This window comes from Solea solea, chromosome 6 (genome assembly GCF_958295425.1).
Source record: "Solea solea chromosome 6, fSolSol10.1, whole genome shotgun sequence".
NCBI lineage: Eukaryota > Metazoa > Chordata > Actinopteri > Pleuronectiformes > Soleidae > Solea > Solea solea.
Genome location: NC_081139.1, coordinates 16,883,904 through 16,901,548, shown reverse-complemented (window position 1 = coordinate 16,901,548; position 17,645 = coordinate 16,883,904). Strand labels below are relative to the sequence as shown.

Sequence of the window (17,645 nt, the reverse complement as noted above, 5' to 3'; positions counted from 1 at the left end):
GTTGTTCAACGCTGAGCTCTCCTATTGACAAGCAGATCAAGCCACTGTAGAATTAGAGAGCGTAAATTATGTGTTAAATGCTGTATATACATTAGGATTTCTCTCAGTAATCACAGCACATGTTACAAGCTCTGGAGGAGACACTGCAGTAAGCCTGCGAAACTTCGTCAATATACCAATCAGAAATGTTGCAGAGCTTGTTAGGATTTTAATGAGAATAATATAGTTATACCATAGTGGATTTTTTTTTTGTAGGGACATTGTGTCTAAATTATTTTATTCTAACCTGGTTATGGATTTATTTGCATATGTGTGTGTAATGTGGCCGAAATTATACATTTGAATTCTCAGTCCATGGGCTCTGATGTCATTAAACACATCACAGTAGTGGTTGGTCATGCTGATGTGTTTGCCTTCAGGCTACTTGTAACTATATATATATATATGGAAAAAACAACCTTGCTTTTAGTTTGTCCAATGTGAACTGTGGGATTTAGCACAAAAAACACATTAAACACACACTTTGTCATCTGTAACAAAATCCATGTGCTTTTGACTCCAAACTGGACAAGGTGTCCCCCAAATGAAAGGGCTATAAGTCTAAAGTGTGTCCTTAAATTTGCATATGGCATTTGGCACATGTACAGTGCTCAACAAATGTATTAGACCATCACTCAAGGCCACAGCTGCCCTAAATTAACAGCATTGGTAATTATCAAAATCATTTTTTTTACGTTTCTGTAATGGTCAATACACCAAGCTCTTTACCTCAAATGACATTTTTAATGCTAAAATGTAAGAATTTATGTTATCCATGAATTTACTGTTTTACAAAAAACTGAAAAAAATATTAAAGCACATTACTATTTCTTGACCAAGATGTCAAATTATAGTTATTTACTTGCATTCCAGAACAGAAAAAAATCGTTTTAGTGGCTGAATGTGATGCTTGATTCATTTCTCAGAGAAGCCCAGTGAACCGGCTCAAATTTGTGAATTCAGATTGTTATTTGCCAAATAAATAACAATAAAAACTTTGTAATTTTAAACACATTTTTGAAAGATTTGGTCTTACACATTTGTTAAGCACTGTATATGATTAATTTGTTTTTATTGTCCGATTGCTTATGATGCACTTGTTTGTTGAAGCTTGTTAGTATTCCAAATGTTTGCAACCTTTGCAAACGTTTGAAAAACTGAGGTTATTTAAATGGCTTTGTTCTAGGATTCATGCTGTGAATGCAACAGGATATGGCATGTTGTGTTTTCCTGTGAGGCCCTCTTCTCTGTCACTGACACGTCCCATGAATTAAGGCATTGTTGTGTGTGTATCTACCAAACACTCATCTCAGGGTTGTTTAACAAAAGTAAAAATGGAAAATGTTGATGTATCTGAAGCTTGATAAAGGTTTTCTTTCGAAACCGAGCAAACACATTACCAGCTGGAGCCACAATAGTCTCCCTGCAGAGCACGTATATATATAAAGAGAGAGAGAGGTTTAAAGAAAAACAGTCTGCATGTTGCTGCTGTTCTGCAAACATCCTGTGATGACCGCAGGGTGATGGTCACTGAGCACTGACTTTATATCTCATCTCTTAAATGTGTTTTAAGGTCCAGTGTATCATGTTTAGGAGGGTTTATCGACAGAAAATGAAGATACAACCTGTACCTATATTTATGTAAGTGTAAATTCACTTTTAGGCTCGTGTCTCGCTTGATGGAGATCGCTTGTTTTGTGTTTTAAAGCTAAAATGAACATGCCCTTTGAATCAACTTTAGATTATCTGTATATGGCAAACTCAGACATCAGCTGACGGACAACTTGACTCTTGTTGATGACATACTTTGTAGATGGGTAACTTATTCTTACACACTCTCACGCACTTTTAATCCAAGCTCATTAAAGGGGAGATATTCTCACTTTTGTCACAGGCAAGGATCTTTATGAGATCGGAATACTTTGACTATAAACTGTGTAAAAAGAAGGTAAGCTGTGAATGATTTCAGTTTACAAAATGAAAATGAATTTGTTTCTCTAATGCCTTTTGTTTTAAAAAGGTGAAAATGTAGGCCTACATATTCAGTATGATGATCATTTTAGTAGATACATCTGGAAATGTTGCATGGACCCATTGTGCCAAGGACCCATAAGGGCCCCAATTTGCGAACCACTGCTGCTATTTGGAGAGTTTACTGACTTTGTTTGGATTGAAAGTACATACAGTATAGTAAATAAAAAGTTGGGGCATGTCAGTGTGTTTGTACTAAAGGATATTTCAGGGAAAAAAAACTATGTGGTTGTACAAAAGAGGCATGTACATTTAAAGTACAATCACCACAATTTCACATTCTCTGTGAAGATTTTGTCATTTCTCCTATGACCTGGCGTGGTCAGCGGGTGGCGCTGTCTACCAAGAAACAGCCCTTCCAGACGGGAGCAGGTTCATCATCATCATCAGCAGCAGTAGCAGCGTTCATCCGCTCCCTGATGCAGCCATGATAAATGTAATGTCGTTCACAGTGAAATGAGCCGCTGTTTCTCAGACCTTGAACAAGGGCAGAAAAATAGGCGAGAAAAAAAAGAAAAAAGAAAAGACTTAAAATATTTTCTCTTGAGACCAAATTAATGTTGCTTTAAAATGAGTGTTAACTGGACTGTTGAACTGGCCCATGATAATTCTCCTCTTCAGGGGGCGAGTGACAGATATTTTAATTACTGTCATAATGCTTTTGCACTTTCTCTGTGACAGTGAAGGAGGGGAGCCACTGTTTAGGTTAGTGTTTCTCACACTCTACGTACATGTGGAGACACTTTAAAAAACACAGAAGATGGCAGGTCACACTCTAAACTTACATCATATTACTATTTTACTGCCATTTGTGTGATGCCTATTATTATTTTCGGGCAATATATGCATGATAAACTCTCAACATCATTTCAGTTATGCCTTATTTAAGTAAATAGTAAGTAAAAGGCTTGAAAAACACATCCGGAAATTCCAGCTAGAGCTGCATGAAGTGTTTAAAAATACCTAAAATGCATCTTAACTGTCATTTTCATGAAAGAAATAACAAAATCCAAAAAAGAAGTGACCTTTTTGATGTCATATTTGGATTTTTCCAAATTTTTCACAATCAATCCATTTTTCAGTTTGATTGTTTTGTGATAAACCCAGACACTGGGAAAGTTTTCAATGTTAAAAAAAAGATGACGTGATGCAGAGATGTTTGCTAACTTTACCATGCAATTGTGTGATTATTAAAATATTATGAAGTGTTATTCCACAGGTCAAACACACTGATACACTCCAAAGTGGGGAAAAAAAATGCTTTTATTTGTTCCTACTGTTGTTTTTGAACTACAGCTTTTTTCAACAAGTGAGCGTCTGAGATTAAAACATCTCATGTCAAAGTTTTTCATATTTTTTGTGCTCTGAGGGTTTTGGGATAAAAAAAAGGAAAAAGAAAGACATGCAAGGGGGAGGATTTTTTTTCTTTTTTTTTGCAATAATAGAAGTTGATTGTGCCTCAGTAGTAATTAGTCAGCCCAGACATTTTGAGTTTTTCTGACAGCCCCCCTCTCTCCTTTCACACTTTGAGCTAAAACTAATGCATATCATTACATTTCCCCACAGAAGGAGCTACTAAGTGCGACTCAACTCCACTTGTGTGGTGACCATGGTGTGTTTCTTCTTCTTCTTCTTCTCTGTTCTGTGAAGGATCTGCAATGCAATGAACGTTGTTTACAGCAGGTGGATATGACGTCACGGACTTGGAATCCATCAAAACAACAACATCCAAATCCGCGATTCTTCCTTTTTTTCTCTTCCCCGTCACTCTCTCCCTCTCTTTTCGTCTTTATTCTCCGCTCGATGTGTTACAATCTAATAAGAACATTAAAGAAGGGAGAGCTCGCGAGGCGGACTAGGAGGCAGCGAGTGTGAAACTCCATTTTCTTGCTCCTTTTCGACGCCCTCGGTAAGATTATCTCCTTCTCCTTGTAAGTTAAGTTAAGTTAGTTAGTTAGTCCCCCACCACCTCCACCTCCCTCACCGGCAGCGGCGGAAGGAGTGGTGTTGTTTACGGTGTGATTTGTTGTCGCATGCGTTCTCTCTGTACACAAGCTCGCGTGCACGGCGGCGTCCCTTCTCCTCGCGTAGTCGCGATTCGGTTCCGTCCGCGTGCGCCTTCTCAGCCGCCGTAACGCGCTGTCCGCCCCGGTAAGTTTCACTATTATCAACATGTTAACGTTCGCTTTGTTGTATCGTGGTTTATGTCGCTGCTGCTTCTGCTTCTGCTTTTGCTGCTTCACTCAAACACTCGCAGAGAAAGGTCGAGTTTTTGTCGCCGCCGTTAATTTCCCCCCTCACCTTAAACGGCGAAATAAAGTCTTAAACAAACACCTGTATTGATGCTTTTTTTTTGGTTTAGTGTCGCAGTTGTTACAATTTTGTTACTAAGAGTGTCGAAACCTCTACTGTTTTCTTTCTTCCTCTTTTGAAAAAGTTCGGCTCGTGACAAACGAGGGGGGGAGACATTTACGCACCGTTTTGTAGAGTGGGTACATTTAAATATCAAAAAAGAAAGTGTTTTCACAATGAAAGGTTAGTGCTTTTTAAAAGTATAACGTGTTAGTGAAGGTAGCTGCTGCGACAGTGTGTTGTTAAAGTTACCTGTTGAGGATAAAAGTAAGTAGTGACTGTCGTGAAGTTTTGAATGCCGTGATTTGTTTGGAGAGAGAGAGAGAGGGAGAGCAGGGAAGCAGCTTTTCCCCCCACGTGTTAGTTCAGAGGAAGAAGAGACATTAATACTTTACTCTTCTTCTTTTAATTATTTTTCTTTGTTGACACTTGAACTGTGCTTGTTCTGGTGTGGCACAGACTGACTGATTCATTTAAGGCGGATATACAGCTCAAGTTAACTCTAATATCCACACATTAAAGCACTCTCTAAATTATTATTATTCAATTAAAGCTGTGAGTGAAGTCACACCCCAACATTAAAAGCAGTTTTTAAAAATAATTGTTTAATTTATTTGGATGCTGTTTGCTTGTTTGAAGTGAGTGGTTTTACTGAGTCACACTTGACTGTAAAGTCACAGTCGGACATTTTCTTTACTGTAAGTAAGCCAGACGATGCACAACACGTTATTATCACTAATAATTAAATTATTTTTAAGTGAATAATTAGCTGTTGTCGCTGTCTTGTTTAAGATACTTACACACAGGCTGCAGCTAATGATTTTGCACTATTTTTTTCATGTGGTCCCAAAGAAAATTGTCTAAAATGTCCCAACGGTACAGTAAAAAAGGATATTCAGATTACTATCATAGTGGGGAAATAAACCAAAACATCCTAACATTTAAGAAGCTGGAACAAAAGAAAGTGACTTATTTATAAATAAAATACTTGTTGTACACATGTTTTAATTTATATTTTATGTAGCAGGTGTACTACAGAAAGAAAATGGACACTAGCAATCACCATGATAGCCTAATAATGTATTACAGTGTCAATTTGTGATTCTCATAAAGAAATGTCAACCACATTGATTTATTTTTAACTTGCAAAGTTGCACAACATTTGGCGTTTTATTTAATAAAAACGGAATATTTATGAAAGTGAAGTATGAGTAAGGAGCACACATGTTAGGATGAAATATTACACTAATATTTGACACAGTAAGCCTGCAGCTGGCAACTGCAGGACTGAAACCATCTGAACATTTACAAAAGGGAAACTGCAGCTTTAACAACTATTGCTAGCAGTGTTCTCTTATTCTTGCTCTTTGGATTAGTCATTGTCTGAGGGGGGAATAAAAAAAAAAAACACTTTTTTTGTAGGAGAAGTAAAGTAAACAGCCTCCAACAAGCGAACCTTGACAACCCAGATTAAGGAAAACACTGGAGATCAAACAGTGCTGCTGCTGGGCTGTTGTCATGAGCTGCCTGAGAGAGGGAGAGCTGCAGACTATTTGAACAGGCACCGGGGTTTGTGTGCTCGCTTATGCAGAAATGGACCTTCACAAAAGCTGACCCAGGTTTGAAAACACAGCATGGACTTTCTTTGCAACTCTTTGCTTTTTTTCCCCCCCTCCAAACTTGCTGTTTGACACAAACGTTACATTCACACACTCGGCCTTCGTGTGATTCGGATAGGAACAACTGAACGTCGTCCCCCGCGTCTGCATCTCAAAACGAGAATGACTGTAGTGTCTGTGCCCCATATTACAGCTGAATAAATTCAGTTGGCTGGGAGTTGAGTTTAAAAAAAAAGAAAAAAAGAAGAAGCTTGAAATTTGAGGAAGGGCAGCTGTATGCATTGTAATGACGCAAGATCCTTAACACACCAATCTGTGATTTTGTGTTATTTGGAAAGCCCTTGTTTCTCGTTGGGCCTCTTAAGGCTTCAGCTGAGGCTCCTCTTTGTAGAGAGTCGAGGTTCAACTGGTAAGAAAGTAATCAGTCACTCATGCATTCAGTCAGTGTGAGGACTCCCATCCCTGAGTGGAGCGGCCCTCTCTTTCATCTGACGGCTCAGTATTTGTGAACACACATTGAAATACCCTGTGCTGGCTCTGGACTGGAGGGGCTGTAAAGTGACTGTGCCCCATTTGCTTGTATCTGAATGATAAGGAGAGTTATTTTCGGTTCTGTGTAGGAATATGGTTCTGCTTTTTGCAGTTTTTTTTTTTTTTTCATGTAGATTTATTTGCCGGCTTTGCCCTTCACTTGATTTCAGAGTGGAGATGCCCTCAAACCACTTGCTTCACATTTTCTCCCCCCACAAAGTAAGGCAAGTGATAGAAGAATAAACTGGGAGTTTTTTAGTAACCAAATTTGTCATGATTTCGGCATTTTTGATTCATTCAAGGATAGTACTGGCGGTATGAGTGTGAGGGGGCAGCAGGCACATTAGAGCTGCTTTACATGAATGAAAATGATAATAAAAGGAGAAGCAGAAGAACATGTCGTGGGTAAAGGTTAGTGCGTCCTGGTCCTCGTGGTGTGTCCAGGCAGATGGCCCTTAGTGCCAGGCATGGTGATTGGTCAGAGAGTGGACAGCGTCAGGTGCAGCAGCTCTCCAGCCTCGGTGAAGAGTGAAGAAAAGCCCAGGAACAGCCATTAACTCATGCTGTCATCAATTACTGTCTTCTTCTGTCATCTGTCCTTAATAAAGGGAGGGATGCTGACAACAAATGTCATCCGTCTGCATGGGGAGAGAGGGGGAGCATGCAATTACAATCAATTAACTTGACTTACAAAATTAATTTACGCCTTGTGTTGTGTTTGAGGAACACGCCAAACCACTGGAACACAAATTGTCCATTGATGGAAAATGCCTAAGTATCTGTTCCGTCTGTCAAGTTGGTCTATTAAGCTAATTATCATTGTGCAGCTGTTTTTCGACAAAAATGGTGTTTTTTCAATCAAATAAATAATTGGCCTTTTTTTACATACACTTAAGGTTTGGACTGGGCTTGATGGACTGCGCAACATTTTGAAACTGTCCTCTTCCACTGCACATCTAAAAGCTATCAACGGGAAGTGGATAAACATGTAAAAGTTACACTCACTTTTAGAGAGTAATATCATGCATTAGTCACTTTGAAATCAAAAGCGCAATTTGAAATTTTACACAGTATATGTTAATATTTTGATGGTATCTTCTGGTAATGCTCTATCTTGTTCAGGGCTACAACTAGTATTCGATTGTTAATTTATTACTAAACAAGTTGTCAGAGTGTTTTTTTTTTTCAATAATTAAAACAAGTTCTCTAATTTTTCAGCTTCTGAAATGTGAATATTTTCTGGTTTCTTTGTTCCATATAACAAAGAAAATCATTAAAACTGAAACATTTTGGTTAGTGGACAAAACAAGACATTTGAGAACGTCGATCATCATTTCCAGATGATCAACATTTTTCAACAGTTTCTGACATTTTATGGCCCAAACAAGTATGCGATTAATCGAGAAAATAACCAACAGATTTATAACTTATGAAAATGATTGTTCGCTGTACCCCTAATCTTGTTATTACACATTTTTTTACACACTCATTGTTCAAACCTATCTTCTCTTACACTTTGTATTTTAATCCAGGTAAAATAAGCAAATAAGCAAACAAATAGATAGCATAGCAGATAAAATCTGATTCTACTGAGGATATAAACTTCATTGGGTTGTCGTTCTGTGGTTTGCAAGTATATAACTTAGTCACTGCATATTTATTCATCGGATTAACCTGTCTTTTTTAGTGTGGGAACCACTTAATGTTAATATGCAACGTCTTAAAATTAGGGTTTGTTTAATAGCACAACACGTGTATGTTTTGGGAATGCTGCAGGTAAACTACAGGCATTTTGGTGCAGACATGAGAGGCTCAACCATATGCTCCAAGCTGTGCTCAGCTGCCAGGAGAAACCCCAGCACCTGTTTCTCTCAGCTGTCCAGTCTGTTTGTCGGCCTGCGTTTGTTTATGATGAGAACTTTGCCCAGTGGACGACATGGAATACATTTTCTTTAAAGGGGTTACCTATCAAACATGTACTGATGAATATCTGCATGGAAGGTTTCGTTATGACTTTCCCCCTCTGTTAAAGTAAGATACTCACACACTGCTCTGTTTTGCCGTTGCAGGGCAACATGGGAAGGAAGTGAAGTTTGCCGCTTTGGGAACAATTGAAAGCCACCAGTGAAAGTTAATAACGTCAGAAACTGTAAGTGATTCTTCTCTTTGTTTGAACTTAAACAGCTTTTTCGAAAATTCCTTTGCTTTTTTTTGTTGTTGTCCAAATTAAAACGTACACTGTACAATATAGGGCTGGGCGATATCATGCGATAAAATTATTACGATAAAATATCAGATTTTTAAATTGATATTTCTTGCATTTGTTATCCAAACAACGTCAGTGTTGGCACTGTAGACCCTGGTGCCCTTAGTAAGTCACCTGCCAAGTTTGAAGCCTGTCAAGTGACGCATTTGACAGTTATGCGAGTAACTTACAGACAGATGTTACTCGCATCTATAGAAAGATTAGAGAGTGTTTTCCCCCTGCCCTCCTCTATATGGAGCTACACATTTATACCTCTTTTCCAAAACATAAACTAGAATAGTATTTGCAGCCTGTAAATCAAAATTTTAATTGTGAATAAACTTGCTGCATCATTGTTATCAGTGATGCATATATATGGTTTGTCCACAAACAAAAAATAATGACTTTGTTTGTTATATGGAGCAATAAAATGCAGATAATATTCACATCTATGAAGTTGAAAAGTCAGAAAACTTGTTTTAATCATTAAAAAAACACAATCACAATCCAATTTAAATAATTCAGTACTCGATTAATAAATGATCAATTGAATAATCATCAGCCCATTGCTCAATACCACTATTTTGTGTCCAGTGTATCAATATCAGTTGAGTTTTCAGGTGTCAGATCCAGTCATTTTGACCAGTCGATCAAAGATGAGGTGTAGTGTAGTAACTGTTCCAGGGAAATCTAATGGAAGTAGACTCTTGAACTCTATGACCTCTTGAACAGCGGTACAGTAGGGGTGTTATTCATATATTTACCTGAAATAGTGCGACATGAGACTCATATATTCCCATATGTCTTATACTCGTAGCAGTAATTTGGGGATTTTGTTTTTTGTGTATATTTTGATGACGGCTTCTGTGGTTTGATTAATCAGACATGTTGTGGTTGCATCTGTGGCTAGAGACTGGCTCACAGCTCGGCACAATACTTTATTTTCTAGTGGTGCTTGTTCTCTGCCACTGTGGCGCCTGATCATATTATCAGTTTGAATATATGAAACTAATTTGTGTTCTGCTACTGGAAACTGTAAAAACCTTCACTTTTTTTTTTTGCACAAAGTTTTTTAAGATCTGTCTCAAACTGGATGCTTGGAGCTTCAAAATAAACACTTCCATAATCTGGCTATAGGTTAAATCACTGCTACGGTTAAGAATTAGAGGAGCAGAATTCAGATTTACGAATATGAAAATGTCACTTACTACTCCTTAAACCCTGCTGAGTGTAGTAGACGGTGTAATGTGAAATAAGGTTGCAGGAGTAGATCTTTTAAGGGCCTCATGCTTGACTCTTTGGCTGTTTTCAGTTGGCAGCCTAATAAGAAACATAACATGGCAGGGCCTGCTCTTCCATCATCATTGCTGGGTGCAAAGTTGGTGCGCTTTGATCATGTCTTCTGGGCGCATCACTCCAGCTTAGCCTGCTGCTCGCTGTGTGATAAGCCATCAGAGCACTCAGATCTGAGTCGGCAGCTCCACGGGCTTGAGAAGAGACAGGAGAGCGGAATGGAGACGAGGAGAGAGCAGCAATGCAAATTTTGTTGACAGACCGTTACTGTAGCTGTTCTCTTTGCCTTTGAATTCAACAATGTTATGTTTCATTTACAAGTCCTTCTTTGTCGGACCAGCATTTTCCCCATGTTTTTAATATTGCACTGTTTGAAATTAAATCACCTTCAATTAGAGATGTCCAAAACCTAATGATTGGTTATCAATAAGAGATACAAATACATTGATACACATATTAATCTAAGGGTTAGATTAATATGCCGTATTAATCTCACCCTTTAATGTTATGAATTGGTTTAATGAAGCTGCTATGTTGTTGCGTCCTCACTGCGTCACTTCAAATTCTCATAAGAGGCTCTTGCAAGACTTCACTGTGTTTGAGAGACTTAATGTTTAATCGATGTGTTACTGTCGAGTTACCTTGCTTCTCAAGTTCAAATAAACAATCTGAAGCACTTAAAACTGTAGTGCATATATTTTAAACATATTGGTTTCAAACTATTGTCAACTGAGGTCACACGACACTGATTCAGCTCCACATCAAGATCCGATTGCTATCCGATCATGGTCATCCCTCCCCTACGTCACCGCTCACGTCGAGACACACTGGAGATGCATGGGAGAAGCATTGCATTTAGATTTATGTTCAATGTGCTCACAATGTGTCTCGGATATCAAGCCGTCTTCAGTGCGTCTCGGGTGTATTTACACCTGTATTTACAAGTGGTCAAGTGCTATCCGAATAGCACTTGATGAATACACATACAATTTTAGAATTTAACTCTGCTGCTCAACAAACTCAGTCGTTCAACAGTTTGACAGGATTAACACTTCTTGTACCCACCCGCCCCTTTGCTGCCAGTCAGGTCTGATAATATTGCTTGACAGAGACCCTTAGATAAAGGTCTCGGCATGCAAATACTGCTACATCGTTTATTTTCATGAAGACCAAGCAGAGGTATTTTATTATTATTATTATTATTATTATTATTATTATTGTTATTATTATTTGTTTAAAATAGGGACCAGGCATATTACTAGACATTTGCATGTAAATATACAAGCAATGTAAAATAACAAAGACAACAACAAATAAGACGGGAGACAAAACATATGAACACTGACTGCAGTAAAGACTGGGACAGGGTCACACCTCACAAAGACATTTTTGGACCAGATCACACATAATAAATATAAAAAACATGTTACTTATGACAAGCCAGAATTGTGACAGTGCCAAAGTGCTTAGCATAAAATAACAACAACACCAATAAAAGATTGGAAGTTCTGTTTTTTCTAAAATATCTACATCAAATCATATTGTATACAATCAAACCATTAAATAATAAAAAAAAAACCTGTTACTTTAATCGTTTTGTAGCCCCTGTATCTCAACATGTATGGAATCACCCTCTGAGGGAGAGATGCACACTCCCAATGACCTGAATTAATTATTTTACACACTGTTGTGTTCTCCTCCTGACTGCATTTAACAGATACACAAGTTCACTTTGAAGCTGAACATTCGGTTTTCCTCCTAGTCTGCACATGCTCCTAATTGACGGGTTGTTGCTTGTTTATTTGATATATATTTACCAGCTGGGTGGTAATTGGGATGCAGTAATTACCCAAGATGCAGTGCAGCACTTTAGCGGAGGTGCTAAGGCACTGATTAGTCTGGAGCACAGATGAAAGTATGCAGGTTACTGTTATCATCCTAGTTGGCTGTTTAAACACCTGACAGCAGAGAGTAGAGAAAGCTAATTGGGCCTGTGTCCCTCACACCGTCTCATTGTTTACTGTGATGATGTACAGCGTGAGATTCAAACGTGCCATACTTTCATCTCTGTGCTCTTTTTTGTACAGTTGTTGGCAGTAAACCTGAGCAGTTAATAGCGACATTAAAAAGGCCAGTGGAGGTAAGGGCCTCGTGGATTTGGAGTCCCTCCTGATGATGTAGTTCCGTCGCTGATAATGGCCTTGTTAACTGAGATTCATTACCTCTTCAGTCAGATTCCCCTGGTTATTGAGGAAGAGAGTTCTCAACCTAGTGAGTCTGCCACAGTGAAGTCACACATGATGTGGTTTTGTGAGCTATTCGTGGAAGGTGGTGATGGTTTCTTCCCTGACTCCTGATGATTCAGTTGACCTGAGACTGGGTCGGTGTGGGAGGTATTTGACTTCGGTTGCTACCAAGTTCCACTTTCACACCAACTCTCTCTCAGACACTTTCTCTTGCTCTTCTCTTCACTCCCTGGAACGTACACAGATGCACACCTTGTTTGTGTGCAGACGGCTGTTGTTTGATAGCCGGCTCTCCCAGTAGATCTTCAGACGTTGTTGTTGTTGTTTGCCTGCGTTGGTTGCAGTGTGTGACTTGCATTTGCCCAGGCTCCTTGGAGGGAGTTTGTTTTTGTTCTCACTGTTGTAAACAGGGTGGGGCTCCATTCCCAAACCACTCGGTTGGAGATAGTTATTTTCACAGGAGTTCTTTTTATTTTTTTGTTTGTTTATCATTTAAGAGATTAGCCTTGGATGGAATCATGTGTTTGAGCAGATAACATTTTACTGCATTTGCTGATGTTGTTTTTGTGATTGGGGAAGACGTCCGCTCTGCCTTTGTGCTGCTGATATTTCTAACTTTGTTAGCGTTGGCTGATAATTCACTGATATTCTTGTCCTTCCTTGTGATTAAACTGAGCCAAAATCATCATTTCAATTCAGACTTTTAAATGTTTCACATTGCAATATCTTCCTTAAAAAATACAAAAAAACAAAAAAAAAACACCTAACACATTCATCATGTTTAATATTTTACAGTTTATTTTGTGTACATTTTACGAATATTTTCATTCATTATTTCATTCATTCCAATATTATGTTTTCTCCAGGTAGGAGTACATAATTATTTTAGACTCAGGAATATTTGTGACCTTACTGTGTATGTTAGCTAACTTTTTTTTTCTTCTCAATTTTATCAATTTTATTAATTTAACTTTTATTTTCAACAATAAAAATAGATAATGGCAGATAAATTACTTCATGTCCGGTTCCAGGTTCCAATAATACACTATATGGCCAAAAGTATTTGGACGCCTGACCATTACACCAACCAGGTACTGTAATGACGTATTCAAATACATATATAGTCCTTTAATATGGAGTTGGTTCCTCTTTTGCAGCTGCTTCCACACAAACTTTGAGGAAGACTTTCCTCAAGATTTGGAAAAGGCTCTATGGGAATTTGTGTCCATTCATTCTGTAGAGCATTGATGAGGTCAGACACTGATGTTGGGCTCGCAATCTCTGTTCCAGTTCATCCCAAAGGTGCTCCACTCCAAACTCTTGTCTTTATAGTCATTGCTTTGTGCACTGGGGCACAGTCATGTTGGAATGGAAAAGGGTCTTCCTCAACCTGTTGCCAGAACATTGGAAGCATAGCATTGTCCATAATGTCTTGGTATGCTTGAAGCACCTAAATTCAATACTTAACAGGTGTGGCCAAATACCTTTTTCCACATATTGTAATTTGTTGTTGTGAGTTCCTTGTTAGGAATGGACTGGGCAAATAAGTATCTGTTTCTAGCTTACCTGCTTACCACTCAGCAGTTAGGTCACTGTAAAGAACACTGTCAGGTTTTTTTTCTTAAAGTGTGGTTGTATGAGGTACTGACACAGTCAAAGCTCACATCGCTGTGTATTCCCCCAGCATTCTGCCATTGTTGTGAACCAGCCCGAGACATGGATGCTTGCCTTCATAGAAAATATGGCTGGCAGTGGGGAGACGATGAAAAACAGTTTTTTAGCCACTTAACAAAAAGACTCGGCTAATAAAATCCACCGCAACCATATCTCAAGATTTTACTCACTGCTTTATAGTACTGTTGGACAGCCTTTTCCAGCTGGAAAATTGAGTTTCTAAACCACTTACTCTCCCTGAACAAAGTCCACAGAGAAAATTGTGTTTTCTTTTTTTTTTTCCCCTTGCATGGATACAGGAGCTGCTGGTCTACTAGTGCCTTGTTTGATAAGTTTGTGTTATTTAAGTAAATTTGAATCAAGTATCTCAAACTCACAAAATAACAGATATGAACTTGCAGGTGGAGGCAACAGTGGATCAACTCCTTTGTGTGGTGAAATTTGTGATTTTCATGATGGACTTTGGTGGAAAACCCTCCCCAAAAAACTTCAGCTTCCAGTCAGATATTGAGATATTGTACAACAGTGAGTTCCGACCAGTTGCGAGCAAGTGATTTAATTGGACGAGAGTCATTGCATGAGTGCTGGTATTGAATAAAAAAACATTTTTTCAGAAATAATATTTGAATTCATTTGTGAATAGGAAAGGCGGAAGGAGCAGGATACTTTCGTGCAAACCTTCAGATGTGCAAGGGAGGTCATGGCAGTGAGTGGGCATAGGCACAATACTAAATAAAAGCCTAAACCGCTGTAGCTTCTAATATTTAACTATGAAATAGCGTCCGTAGAACTGTTGTATAAAAGCAATGTCACACTCGACGTTGTGCTGTTGTTCTGAATATCTGCATACATGACTGCATCACAGCCATGCTGATATCCGGGACAGCACAAGACTTACACAGGTGTAGATGATGGCTAAAAACAGTTTTTCATTGTGTCCTCCCTGGCAGGCAAGTTTTCAGTGAGGGGGAGCATCCGTGTTTCAGGCTGGTCAGGCTTGACCAAATGTCACTACCTCGTATAACCATCGATCCATCCGATTTCTTCCGCTTTATCCTCCACATGAGGGTCTTGGAGGTGCTGTGCCAATCTCAGCTGACATGGGGCGATAGGTGGGGTACACCCTGGACATCGCCAGTCCATCACAGGGCCATATATAGAGAAAAACAACCATCCACTCACACTCTCACACTTATAGTCAATTTTTAGTGTCCAATTTACCTAATCCCCATATTGCATGTTTTTGGACTGTGAGAGGAAGCCGGAGAACCCGGAGAAAACCCACACACACACACGGGGACAACATGCAAACATGCAGAAAGGCACTTCATACAACCACACATCAAAAAACTTCACAATTGATAATATTTTGAGTCAGAAAATTATTGTACTTTTCAGGTGGGTGTTTATTAAGTGCTATGTTAAGATCCACACAAAGATCCTTGTCATGTGCGATGCATCTGTGGCTTTCACTCAGCATCAGAGGCTGCGGATGTGCGTAAAGTCCCTTTTCGGCGGAAGGTGACAGCCACTGTGGCTGTTGCTGATCCTGCTATGGTCTCACCAGAAACACACAGCAGCCTGCACAGCAGTCAGCTGTGCGACGTGCTGCGAGCTGCAACTTTCAATTGGTCAGCAGCAGAAAGTGTGCACTTACCCCAATGTTATGTGAGGATCTCACTGCAGTGAATACCGAGGCAGAACGTGTCTGCAAGTGCTTTGTTCATACAGTTTTAACATAAGTTCTAAAATATTGATATTGCTCAGTCATATTCAGTTCTACAGGATCATACTGTCTACTGGACAATATTGCCAAAAATATCATGATCCCAATAAATGTCAGATTTTTTCAGTGCTTTTTCATGGAGAGAAAACTTCAAACAGAGAAATTTGTTTTAACGTGTTATATCTCAACAAAGTTTTGCATAATACAGAAACGTTATGTCAATATATTAAATAATTTAAGAAGTTACTGCAATAATCATTGTCCCACTCTTGTACAAGGCACCAATAGTTTATGTCTCGAGGAGTGTAAGGCGCAGAGAAATAAGATTAGGTGTTATTATGTTAATCAGATTATATTCAGGTCTCATTTGCCTCCGCTTTGCACAATCCGAAGCTCATTTTCACTCGTAATTGCATTCAGTAATCCCAGATACTTAATGTTGAGTGTATATACAGTACTTAACCATATATTTAACAGGACAATCAAACACACACACGAACAAAACAAATCCATTTTAGATGCACGATTTGTCACATTCAAATTGTTTTGTCAATTCACCTTAAGTGCAGTTTCAATAATAGCACGAGGAAGTATTCTCCTGTTTCATAACACTGATGTTCCCTTTGTCCCGACGGTGAACACACGCACACGCACATGTAGAGACAGACAGTGGCGGCAACACACAATAGCATACTTGCAAAATGTGACCTGTCAAAAACAAAACGAGTGTTTACCGCGCTGAGAGGAAAAGCCAGCGGCAAGAAGTTGATGTTGTAATATTGGATGGTGAACCTGAGCAGTCCATTGTTCAGCTTTAAAAAAAAGCACAAACACATACTTGTAAGCTCTTGAATATTTGTCTCATGAACCAGCATCTATTTGCACATATGCACTTCATCTGAATGGCTCAATGCTGAATTAGCTCCACGTCCCTGATTCTGCACAGATTTATGAATTAGAACTGGAAACTTTGTCTCATGTTGTTGTGGCTGTACGAGATATTTACGTGAGCGACGGCTCGTCTAAAAACAGACCCAAGATAAAGACGGAGAGAGCGAGAGAGCAGAACGAGTAAATGAGTGGGTGAGCAAGAGAAAGAAACATATCTGAAAGTGAAACTTTATGTACTGTAGTACTTTGTTCCACGTAAGAGCGAAAAAGCACGAGAAAACGTCTGACACGGGATGAAATGGTATGGTATGGCGTGGTATGGAATAATACTGATGATCAGTTGAACTCGAGGTTAAAGCAGCGCGGGGGAGGGTTGGGCTAACGTGAGAAGTTATTGTTTGTATGTCTGTCAAGTTTTGTGATCGTCGGAAATTTGGATTTGAATGACGTGACTGAACGTTGGTCTTAAATAAGCAATATTAACAAGCAGTGAATGAGTTCAACTCACTTAACATGTGTACGTGACGCTCAAGTGTGTCTTGAATAAACCTGATGTTATAGCCCCTTTTCACAGCAGCTACTTTTTTGACATGAAATAGTAGAACAAAAAGGTTTTTAACAATAATTAGGATTCCACTCCAGTTTAAAGAGAGCCAGGGCCGTGCTATTGTTCAAGTGTAAGGGTAGCTCACTCTAAATACTTGACATTTACCTGTAGATACTGTATTCTTTTGTGAAAAATGTGAAAACTGCACACAGATAATTACACTGTACGTTCATTATAGCATTACCTGAAACCTGAAATAAAAATATTGGTGACCTCAGGTTTTTGCCAAAAAGCATCATCGCTACTATTGAGAAAAATCAATGCCTGATTCTTCCAAGAGAGAATGACCATTTTTCAGGAATGCTACAGAAAGAGTTGATTTATATTTTTTGGGATGGAGGCGAGCTGTCTGTATTTTTTTCCCCGTTTTTGTTGCTTTTCAGTGTAGGAA

The 17,645-nt window shown here is 38.8% G+C and overlaps 1 protein-coding gene across 13 annotated transcripts in view; it reads left to right on the top strand.

Moving 5' to 3' along the window:
• Nucleotides 1-3,877: 3,877 nt before the first annotated feature.
• foxp1b (forkhead box P1b) overlaps nt 3,878-17,645 on the top strand; it is a 170,880-nt gene continuing 157,112 nt past the window's right edge. For 12 of the 13 annotated variants that reach the window (XM_058630827.1, XM_058630832.1, XM_058630839.1 and 9 more), the window contains exons 1-2: nt 4,132-4,221; nt 8,642-8,721. The gene's annotated coding sequence lies outside the window, so the exon portion shown is untranslated. Of the gene's footprint in view, nt 3,980-4,131; nt 4,222-8,641; nt 8,722-17,645 lie in introns of those variants that run through there. The other variant, XM_058630825.1, reaches the window with a different exon arrangement.